This window comes from Hermetia illucens, chromosome 4, assembly GCF_905115235.1.
Source record: "Hermetia illucens chromosome 4, iHerIll2.2.curated.20191125, whole genome shotgun sequence".
Lineage (NCBI taxonomy): Eukaryota > Metazoa > Arthropoda > Insecta > Diptera > Stratiomyidae > Hermetia > Hermetia illucens.
Genome location: NC_051852.1, coordinates 65,906,192 through 65,916,811, shown reverse-complemented (window position 1 = coordinate 65,916,811; position 10,620 = coordinate 65,906,192). Strand labels below are relative to the sequence as shown.

Below are 10,620 nucleotides of genomic sequence, written 5' to 3'. Positions count from 1 at the left end.
TGTCCCGCCAATTTTGCCTGTCACCTGTCGTCTCCCTTCTGCCTCCTGCTTTCTCTCGTCGGTCTTCTTTCCTCTATCCGCTCTCATTTATCCACTATCCTCTGCCGTCTATCCTGTATCCTCTATCATCTATTCTCTATCCTCTAGCCTCTATCCTCTATCTTCTATCTCCATCCTCCTAGCCTCTATCTTCTATCCTCTGTCCTCTATCCGCTATGCCCTATCCTCTATCCTCTGGCTTCTGTCGTATGTCGCCTCTTGTCTGTCGCCTCCCGTCTCCCCGTTGCCATCTGTCGTTTGTCTGCCAGGCCCTCCGCGGAATGACCATGCCTGGCGTATAAAGCTGACGTAGAAGTAGCCCTTCAAAATTCAACCCCGAAGGAACAGGGTGTCTCTTGCCCTTCAAAATGTCGACCAATTACTTGTCTTCCTACCATCTAGAAGGTCTTCACTTCAGCTCTGTGCGCTAACATCTGAAAAGATCTTAACATCATAAATTAGTAACTGAGGAGGAAACAGGATGCGCAAAAGGCTCCCGAGGCTGTAAAGAACAGTTTATAATCGATTCGGTCGCTGTATGTTAAAGCAGGCTGTCTATCAGAAACGAAATATCTCGAGAGCCTACATCGATTATATAATAAATTAGCCTTTGACTCCATATCACATTTGTGGTTACTACAAGTGTTACGCTTGTATAAAATCAACCCGAATGTCGTTCTTCTTCTGAAAATAGTAATGAAGAATTGGAGCACGAAGCTATCGATATCCTCACAAACATCACGAGAGATACCAATCAGGCGTGGCATTTTCCAAGGCAACTCTTCAAGCACGATATGGTTTTGTTTGGCTTTGAATCCACTATCTCATCTTTTGCATAAAAGAAAATACGAGCTCGAAGTCAAAGATGGCATATTGTCGAAATGTACATTAAGTCATTTAATGTATATTGACGACATCAAATTGTATGACAAAGACGAGAACCAACTTCGCTACTTGCTGAGCATCACCGTCCAGTTCAGCAGGAATATCAACGTGCAGTTGAGATTGGAGAAATGTGGCAAAAAATCAATTGAACTTGAAAAGCAGCGAATGGGATCCCATGTCGAATGATACTTGAATCCAGGAAAAATCGACATGTGGAAAGAGATACCCATACAGGGTACAGCTTCTTGGGTATGGTAGCGATACTTGCTGGAGAATAGGTAAATACGCCTAGATTTGAATAACAAATAAAGTGGCTATTTTTCCCAACAATTTTTCGTGGCTACGTCTACTACTTCGTGTCTAAACTTCTAATAATGCTCAATTTTCAAGAAGCTAATGCGCGTCCAGCTACAACTTTCTGTTTCACATATTCTTTAGCTGCTAAAAGATTTGAGAGAAGAGACGAATATTTATTTATTAAAATTTGAAATATTACGGTATGTTTAAAGTTTTACTTACATATGGAGTAACAAGTTCTTAAAGTTCACTTTCACTTAAGGGAGAAAACACATTAGAACGCATTTTTCCACGTCCTTTTTTCATATTTTTTTTAGTGAGGAAAATTAAAATTAAAAGTTTAGACATTATATTACTTATCTTCCGAAGAATAGCCTAAAATAAAAGTTGTGGCATTATTTCGATGAAGGAAGAGTCCTCCCAACTCCGGGTCGTATAACGACTTCAATTTTTATTTGAAACCAAAAAAAAACTTTTGATTTTACATTATTAACTTATTTTCTATGAATATAAACCTGAATACTTTTGAAAATAATCACAATCAAATATTTGGCAGCTGTTGAAAAAAAGAATTTTCAATTTTCGCAACTTTTTTTTACAAATAATGCGAAAATAGCACCTTTGAAAATACTGAAAATATTTTTCTTGGCAATTTTATTAAGAATTATACCCACAAATTTCATAACGATCGGTTACTACTTTTAGATTTAAAATTCCCGCAAATGTGAAAAACGTAATTTTGCGACTACCTTGACTACTTCCTGGGCGCTCGAGCCTGAGCCTGTACCCGACAATCGTTCGGTTCAACGCTCATAATATAGATATTATGAGTCCCTCTAGAGAGGGACGCGAATTTCACTATGAAAATTTTGCAGTGTATCCTAAGATAGCTAAGTTAACGATCTACTCAATGAAAAAATGTCGATTCTGAGAACCTCCTAATATGGTTTCCCCCCCTTAATTTTATCCTGAAACTTCGCCGCCGAATCTGAACAGTGGAAATACGACGTTCGTATCATCGCCAAAAATTGATAAAATATAGATGTGTATGAGTAACATTTTTGGATGGTGGCTATTTGTAATGTAGGTTTTGAATCTTGTATTCTCTTGATTATTTTTAAGAGAAGTGAACAAATTTAGTTATATCGAAGAGCGGCAAAATTCATGCTGTTACTGGCAGTTCGCTATCGATTTGGAACAAAATAAGGATGACTGTTTTGGAAAGTGTGTACAATTAAAATTGAAAAATAAAGAGAAAATCCCGTCGACAATAAACAGACGCAAAGCAAGACTCGATGTGACATTATTTTAAGTGTATTAGGGACTTGCGTTAATTGAAGTTGGGTAAGTTGCATATGGGCAACGCCCTGGAGAGAACGTTAGATTAGATCCATCCGGTATCAAAGATTGAGCGGTGACATCATCTGTGAAAATCGCATTGGGTAGGACTGTCTTGTTAAATTTTGGAATCGGGTGTGCGAGGCAAATATGAGTCAAGAAATGGAATGATTTCCGATATAGTTAACTAAGTGAAGTAGGTTCAACGTAACAATTCGTGAAAGGGTTGTAGAGCTGGTAAACGAGAGAGCGGACACTACATGAAAACGTAAAGTAGCAAAAATCCACAGCGCAAACTCATTATTTGTATTGCTGGCTGTTTCTTGCTTACGGAGTAACATATCTCTATTGCTTTTGACGCTCGGGGTTAAGTAGTTTTGTACACCACTGTCATTCGGCAGTCGCCATTATTAATTCTGGTACGATATTGGACGGGCGTAGTGATTTTCTCGAATTTGTGGAAGTAGGAAAAAGGAGTCAAAAGCACAACGGAAGCATTTTGGTGAAAAAAAAGACAGTAATCGTTGGATGCAATTTGCACCTGCTTTCGTGAACTATAAACGATTTTTTCGTCGGGGTGGTCTCAGAGTTTTCGCCTTGTCATATTTTAGGAGTACATTTCTGAGTGATTCAGAAGGATAAAGTGCACCAGCATAAACATTCGTGTTCTTCCGAAGTGCACTGATATTGACTAAAAATATAAAAAGTAAGTTTGATATGAAATTATAGAATTTGGCCTCAAATTAGTAAATTTCCTTATCGTACCCTAATGTGTTTAGGAATCTTGGGTTGTGCGATATTTTCTCATACTAGTTATCCAACGCCAAAAAATAAGCCACAGTACTTAATCGCGGTTGAAACAAACAAAATGCAAATACAACCAAATTTTTTCAAGCTGAAAGCGTAATTCTGCATTCTTACTTTTGCCGTACTTTAATCAATATCCGAATGATGATGGCATCGAATGGCGGTGAGAACTTTTATAGTGTGTGTACATGTATGAAACTTATGTATGTGCATTTATATATTAGGAAAGGTAGTTGGTGGCAATGATGTATGACACTGATTGCGTGATATAGCAAGTTAAGCTTGGTTGTTTATCTGTACAGATGAATCCTTTATATTTGATTGTACTAAATGGAACTACGGGAAATATGGACTTTAAAAAAGTATCTTTAGTGTCCAATCCACAGTCACGTATCGATACTTTTCAGTAGTCCAGATTTCAAATGAAAGGAATACATAAAAATTCTGGAGTACGTTTGAAACAATACAAACTCCATTGCCGTTTGTGTATTCCTGGAACTAAATTCTTTCGTTAAAATCAGAAATAAATTGGTGTGGATTCTCAAAACGATTACCTTTTGAAAATTTCAGAGTCTTATTAACACAATTATTAATTTGTTGGACTCTTTTTCTTAGGTCTCTCACAACAAGTCCTACATATATCGTACAAATATGATTAAAAACCATTTTCGGAGAAACAGACGCTAAAATGTGTATAATTATTCCACTATATTCGTACTAACCATGTTGGCCCAATCTCTCACATTCAAAATCTAATGTATTCTTCATCTGCCGGTAATTGGGTCTCACTAAGATCGATTTGCTATTTCGATCCGGGTGAAGCTGAAAGGTTTTCAGGGTGTTGTTTGGCGTGTCAAGCCATCGTCAAATCTAAATCAGCGATATACCATCATACACATTGATGGTAAATCGTTGGTTTAGATGACATGATCATTACATCCAGGGTGCTTCTTTTGGTATGTTTGGACGATGGGTGCGATGCACTACCGGATACAAATGTCTTTTTGATTGAGCTCATAACAATTTATGTCCCTGATCCAACAATATCTTTATCTCAAACGAAGAACAATGCTGCTATACATTTTAGATTTACATCGTTTACCAGGTTGCGCTGATCCCAGAGGTAACTCCATATTATCTTGGTGGATTGTGTAGTTCTGAGGGGAGTATAACGCCCTCATTGAAGGCGACCCTCCGACTATTTTCTTTAAATAGATCTGCAGAGGTGGTCATCCTAAATTTGGGAAAATTATTTGAATATAGCTCTCGAGTGAGAGAATGGAAAGGTGGTAGGAGAGTTTTCCTCCGGAACAATGTATTCGTTATCTTCCTGTCTTTTTGAAATCCTAAACACTTTGGTATCTGCTTTCGACTGGCTGGCAAATCTGGCTCGCTGTCGTAAGTGATCATTTTACCGTTTTGTTTTGTGGAATCTGTTGCTCTGGTAAGTAATAGCGACAAACTTTCTTGGCTCCGCGTTTGCTATTTTTAAGAATTGGTCAACTGACCAGCATATTCTCGAGAAAACTTGTGATTTAGTAATGTATATCATGATACGATTTTCTTTTCGCTAGTGGTTTTCCTGGTATGCTTATATCGTTATTTCGGGGACAACTTGTTTCTTCTTCATTAAAGAAGGGAGTCAGGTGTTCCCGCAATATCACTGAAGAAAAGAGCAAATCGTTCCCGAAATATCAATATAAAATAAATAATCACTAGTAAAAATATAACGTCTCATTATGTGCATTTAATTTAATCGCTAGAAACACCGCACGGTAGTTGGGTTGTGATATACAAAAGCTGGACAAAATAATATGCACACCAGACATATACGCACTATTCATTTATTAATACGGTTTTGGGTCACCATTTGATTGTAGAACTATAGCTGGTCCATTGACCCTTCGTTTAGGACTTAGTACTCAAAATTCAAAAATTATTAGGCGAAGACGGCTTTACGGTTTCTTACCACCGCAGAGGCAAGTCAGGAGACGCTGCCAACTTCTGCCCTGGGAGCAGCGTGCTTCCAATTTGGTCCGGTCTGACATCAAGTGGATGCGGACTAAGACTCTTTAATCCTTAAAAATATTTTCAGCTTTGGTCCAAAGTATACGCTCAATATAATTCACAGAACATGCTGCTCCCAGTACAGATGTGAAGCAGCGTCTGACGATTTGCCTCTGCTCTGGTAAAACACCGTAAAGTCATGTTTGCCTAATATTTTTTAATTTTAGATGCTAAACCCTAAACAAAGGGTCCGTGGATAAAAAAAGAGCGAGTAAGTTGCTCCCCATTTAGTCCGGTCCGATATCAAGTGGATGCGGACGTAAGATCCCTCTATCTTCTTTTTCTTCAGCCTTTGTCCAGTTCACAAGCGGGGTCGGCTTGTCGAGATCGGTTTCGCCATTTGGCTGTATTGAATGCTTGATCTGGGCGCAATCTCGAGGCTTTTAAATCCCCATCCAGCATATCAAGCCACCGTTGTTTGGGCCTGCCTTTTGATCATTTACCATCGACTTCGATGTTCAGACCAATCTTGGCATGAAAGTCCTGGGGGTTTAATGTGAGTACCTGCCGTGAAGGCATAATCCCACGGTCCTCTTCGATCACGGATTGATTTTGGGACCACAATCAGATCAATCCGCCATGCAAGCACTGCGGTCCTGGTTTATACTGAGTGCAGGCTCAGCATTCATACCAGTGGATGCGAGGCCTATCTAACACCTCTGCCGCAACTAAGGAGTACGGCACCCGAGTTGTACAGCGCAACTCCACGCTCGAGCTCCGAGGAGCTCTGCCCGCGATGGAGGCATAACCACAACCACCATGAAACTCCCACTAGGGGGCCAACCGCAAATAACCGGGCCGAGAACACATCCTCCAGGAATTCTCCTGGAGCATATGCTCTCAGAGGGCCATCCCGATTCCCATGGTACCAAGTAACTTCTGGTGAGGCTTCGTGGCAGAGCCACTTCAGATGAGTCCCTTGCAGACTCGGGTCTGATCGCCCTCGTCGAGTACGTGGGGCGGAACCCCGACCAATCTTGGCAAGTGAAAAGCAATTTTTCCACGATCGGTACAACCCCATAACGGTCGCGGATATCCTCATTTCGGATGTGATCAAAACGTGTTACGCCACTAGTCCAACACAACATCTTCGTCTGCATTATCGCTAGACGTTCATTGTCTTTTATAGTCAGCTAACACTCAGAACCATAGAGACGGCAGGACGGACGACATTACGTCAAATTTTAGATTTGAGACATTCGTTGATACGTCGATCATAGAGAATACCAGTTGTGGAACGTCACTTCATCCAGGTTTCGTTAATGTGTAAAGCAATTTCATCACGCAGTTCTCCATTGGCTGATAGCGTCGACCCAAGGTACTTAAATCGCTCAGTGATTGTGTCTGTTTCATGGGGATCGGTCGTCAAAAATGCAGTTTTGTTTAGGATTCAGTCTGAGACCGTGTTGCCTGAGGCGATCATTCCATTTTTGGACAAGTTGCTCGAGATCATTTTTGCTATCAGATGCTAGGAAAACATCATCTGCATAAAGCAGTGTGTAGGGTGCTGGACGTTGGATATCTCGTGTGACGATGTCCATAACAAGAACAAAGGAATGGTGAGAGGGCCCTATCTTGATGAACACCAACAGAGACACGGAACGGTTTTGATACACCCGCCACACTTCGAACTTTACTTTTCGGATCAGATTGAACCTAGCGCACGAGTTTTTCTGGCACTAAGTGTTGTCGTAAAGCATACCAGATGAGTTCGTGTGGCATACGGTCAAACGCTTGCTCTAGATCCAGAAATGCAATGTAAAGAGGGCGATGCTTCTCACGGTGGTTCTCCATGAGTAACCGCGCAGCGTTTTTTTGCATCAGTAGTTCCGCAGTTTTTGACAAATCCGGCTTGATTCACGGTTATTTCAACGATTTCGCGAATACGCTTGTCAAGAATGCGTTCCAAAGTCTTCATGGTATGGGAAAGTAACCGGTAATTTGACCATTCTGCTGGATTACCTTTCTTTTTCCATATTGGAGCAGTAATCAGATGTTCTTCCGTCCTGAACAACCCGATTAAAGAATTCACAGTGTTGAGTCCCAGCTCTTCACTTTCCAGAGCTCAGCTGCGATGTTGTCAGGTCCTGTGGCTTTCCCCGATTTAATTCGTTTTATTGCCTCCTCGACTTCAGTTGCGCTGACAGTTAAGCCCTTGAGTGTTTAACGTAGGTACCTGTCGTGGAGACTTAATCCTACGGTCTTCTTAAGACACGGATTGATTTTGTGACCACAATCAGAGCCCCGCTGAAACCAGCAACAACGGTACCAGTCTATACCAAGTACATGGCTTAGCATTCATACTGGTGGATGCAAGATATACCTAAATCTCTATCGAACTATGTTGAAACGCAACCCCACGCTGAGGCCCGAAGGTCTCTTCTCGCTTGAGCACAACCACCATGAAACTCCCACTAGGGGGGCCAACCGAGCTGTACTCACATATAACGGGAGTTCACCCGAAGTATGAGAGTCCAGGGGCTATCCCGGTTCCCATGGTACAAGTATACCCCTGGTAAGGTTTCGTGACCAATTTGCCACTTAAGATGAGTCCCCGTGCAGACTCGGGACTGATTAGGCCTTTGGAGCGCCGAGCCTTCGATATCCCCACTTGTTTAGATACAGTTTAACAGAAATTTAATTTACTATGGGCTACAAAATGGTTTGAATAGGGAATTTCATTTGCCCCCAGATTTATTCACAAACGTTGATAGGAACAACTGTGGTCATATTCCAATAAAACTAGTTCCGACAAGTGTTTCGAGCATGCGTCTTCCAGAGTAATCTTTGTGCTAGGGTAATTCCCAAATATTTGTCCTCCGTTTCCCGTTTCATCTCCATGCCACGCAACCCAATGGTTCCCAGGTGATTACGTTTCCAGGAGAATAGTACTATGGTGGCTTTGTCTGAATTGAGCACCAGCTCCCTGCACCAGGCACTAGTAACTCTTACTCCAGTTTGGATTCTATCACATAGGGGATCCTCATATTTGTCCTTACAGATTTTGGGTTTTGCTACCAGGTGTCAGCGAGGCTCTGTTTGAATACAGTCAATGGGCATGGTTGGCATGACACCGATTTTGGGAAGTATTTTTCGACTCATCTACAATTGCAGTAATATAGGTTATATCATAGAGCATGATCCTACCAGGTTTGGTGGAAATCGCACTATTACTAAAGGTCAAAGTTGTCGTTTCTTTACAAATTCCAAACTATGAATCTCACTATCACCCAAAAGTGGATACTCTCACATAATATATGCATATATTACGTGCTACGTACTAATGAGGCAAATGCACACTCAAATCTGTTTATATGAGAAATACACAAAAGCTTTCATACCGTTCAGCTTCCGGTTTTCCGACTTGTTGTGGATTTTTTATGTCAAAAAATATTTAATGCTCCATGGTTCTATTTGTATTAAGTTTGTCAGACTATTCATTTTGATATGTGATATTGACATTCTATGTACATATGCTATCTTATGATACAGGAAACTTTACGAGGAAAATTCGAAAAAAAAAACAAATTTGACCCACTGTAACTTTGCTAGTAAGTAGGATTTCTTGCCAATATGAGGCTTCCTGTTAGAGCCTATATTACTACTATAATGCAAGAATGTATTTATGGCGGGTTTCCAAGTTGCGTTCCGAATAGTACAATGGGCCTAATAATGGCCTGAGTGCTCGGAGCTGCGGCTCCCCCCATTTAACTAAACTAAACTGCGTTCCGAAAGAAACTGGTTTTGTTTTGTAAAATATGCATACATATATAGTTTTTCTCCACAATTTATACTACTTAAGGGAGTCATCCCGTGTGAAGGCCGTTTTTTTTTTGGCTTTTTTTTAGAAATTTTTTGTGAAGAACTAAAGAAAGATGCAAATACGAATTTTTCTTCATAGATTTATTAATATCTTGAGCGTGCATAGTAATTTTTCCAATCCGATCACATAGTTCGTTATTTAAATACAGAGCAATTTATACACCCATCTCCAAAAAACGGCGTTTTAACGTACAGACTTAACTACAGTCCGCACACTAGGATTATTAAAAAAATTTTAAAAACTAAATTTTTTGTTTCGTGTTAAACTTTTTTTTTTTAATTTTGGCGTTTTTTACGACTTCTTCAATGAATAAAAAAACGTACTGAATGAAACGCAATTATCCTAGTTCGTGAAAATTTCAAAGAATTTGGTTGGATAGATTTTGGGCTATGGTGGCAGCCGATTTTCAACATGCGGTTTCGAGAAAAACGCATTTAAAAAGTAGAATGCGATTTTTAGCCATAAAACCCCCCTCCCTTAACCTTAGGTTTCTTCAAGAAACACATGTACAGCCTTGGCTTCAATTCTTGTCCTTTTAGCGAAGTCATTCGAACGTCATTCGGAACGATAAATACGAGCTTTATTACAACCATCGACATAAATCTGGCATGTGACTTGTCACGAGTTTAACACTATAATTTCCGAACGACTCCGAATATCAAAAATTACTTTGCCCATATATTCTACACCTATCTATCTAGATACAATTGATGACAAAAAAAAATTCGATTCCGCGGATCCGACACACGGGATGACCCCCTTAACTGGAGGTTCACACCTATTATTTTGTCCATGACCTGATTTGGAAACGGAAAGCTGTAGGCGACTAGACGCGTATCATTGCTTGCAGGTAACGACATGACCATCGGGTTAGTTACGAATATCGGAGGTTAATCCTGCGAAATAAGTAACCGTGGATAAACAGAACGTTTCCATTTCCCTCTGGAGGTTCTCCACCCATGAACGTTTTGGTGGCCAATCACTTGGGATAGAAGATCTAAGTGTCGTATGGTTCGGACGAACCAACCGAACAAATTTATCGACCGCGTCTATTGCCGTGTTGCGGATTTGGAACGGAATCCAACAGGAATCGCTTCCATGGTTGGTTTATAATCTGTTTCCCGGAACTAATCATGTTCCGAAACAGAACGCCATCAATCAATACCGGGGGATAGTGAACAATAATCGAGTTGCCCTACCAACTACGCAATGTTTTTTGCAAGAAGTTCCACTTGAGCTCGATGTGGACTCTTCAACCGGAATAATTAGAGGATCAATTCAAATACTCCACTTGTATCACTCCCTGAACCCAATAGTCAGGAGAAACTTAGTAACTGGGGATGTTGACCCAATTTATAATGAGG

At 40.4% G+C, this 10,620-nt stretch overlaps 1 protein-coding gene across 15 annotated transcripts in view; it reads left to right on the top strand.

Annotated features, from left to right (window-relative positions):
* Positions 1 to 2,380: 2,380 nt before the first annotated feature.
* The window catches only part of LOC119655729 (spectrin beta chain), a 135,135-nt gene continuing 126,895 nt past the window's right edge, over positions 2,381 to 10,620 (top strand). For 11 of the 15 annotated variants that reach the window (XR_005249948.1, XR_005249947.1, XM_038061779.1 and 8 more), the window contains exon 1: positions 2,382 to 3,265. The gene's annotated coding sequence lies outside the window, so the exon portion shown is untranslated. Of the gene's footprint in view, positions 3,266 to 10,620 lie in introns of all 15 variants that reach the window. The other 4 variants (XM_038061778.1, XM_038061776.1, XM_038061780.1 and 1 more) reach the window with 3 other exon arrangements.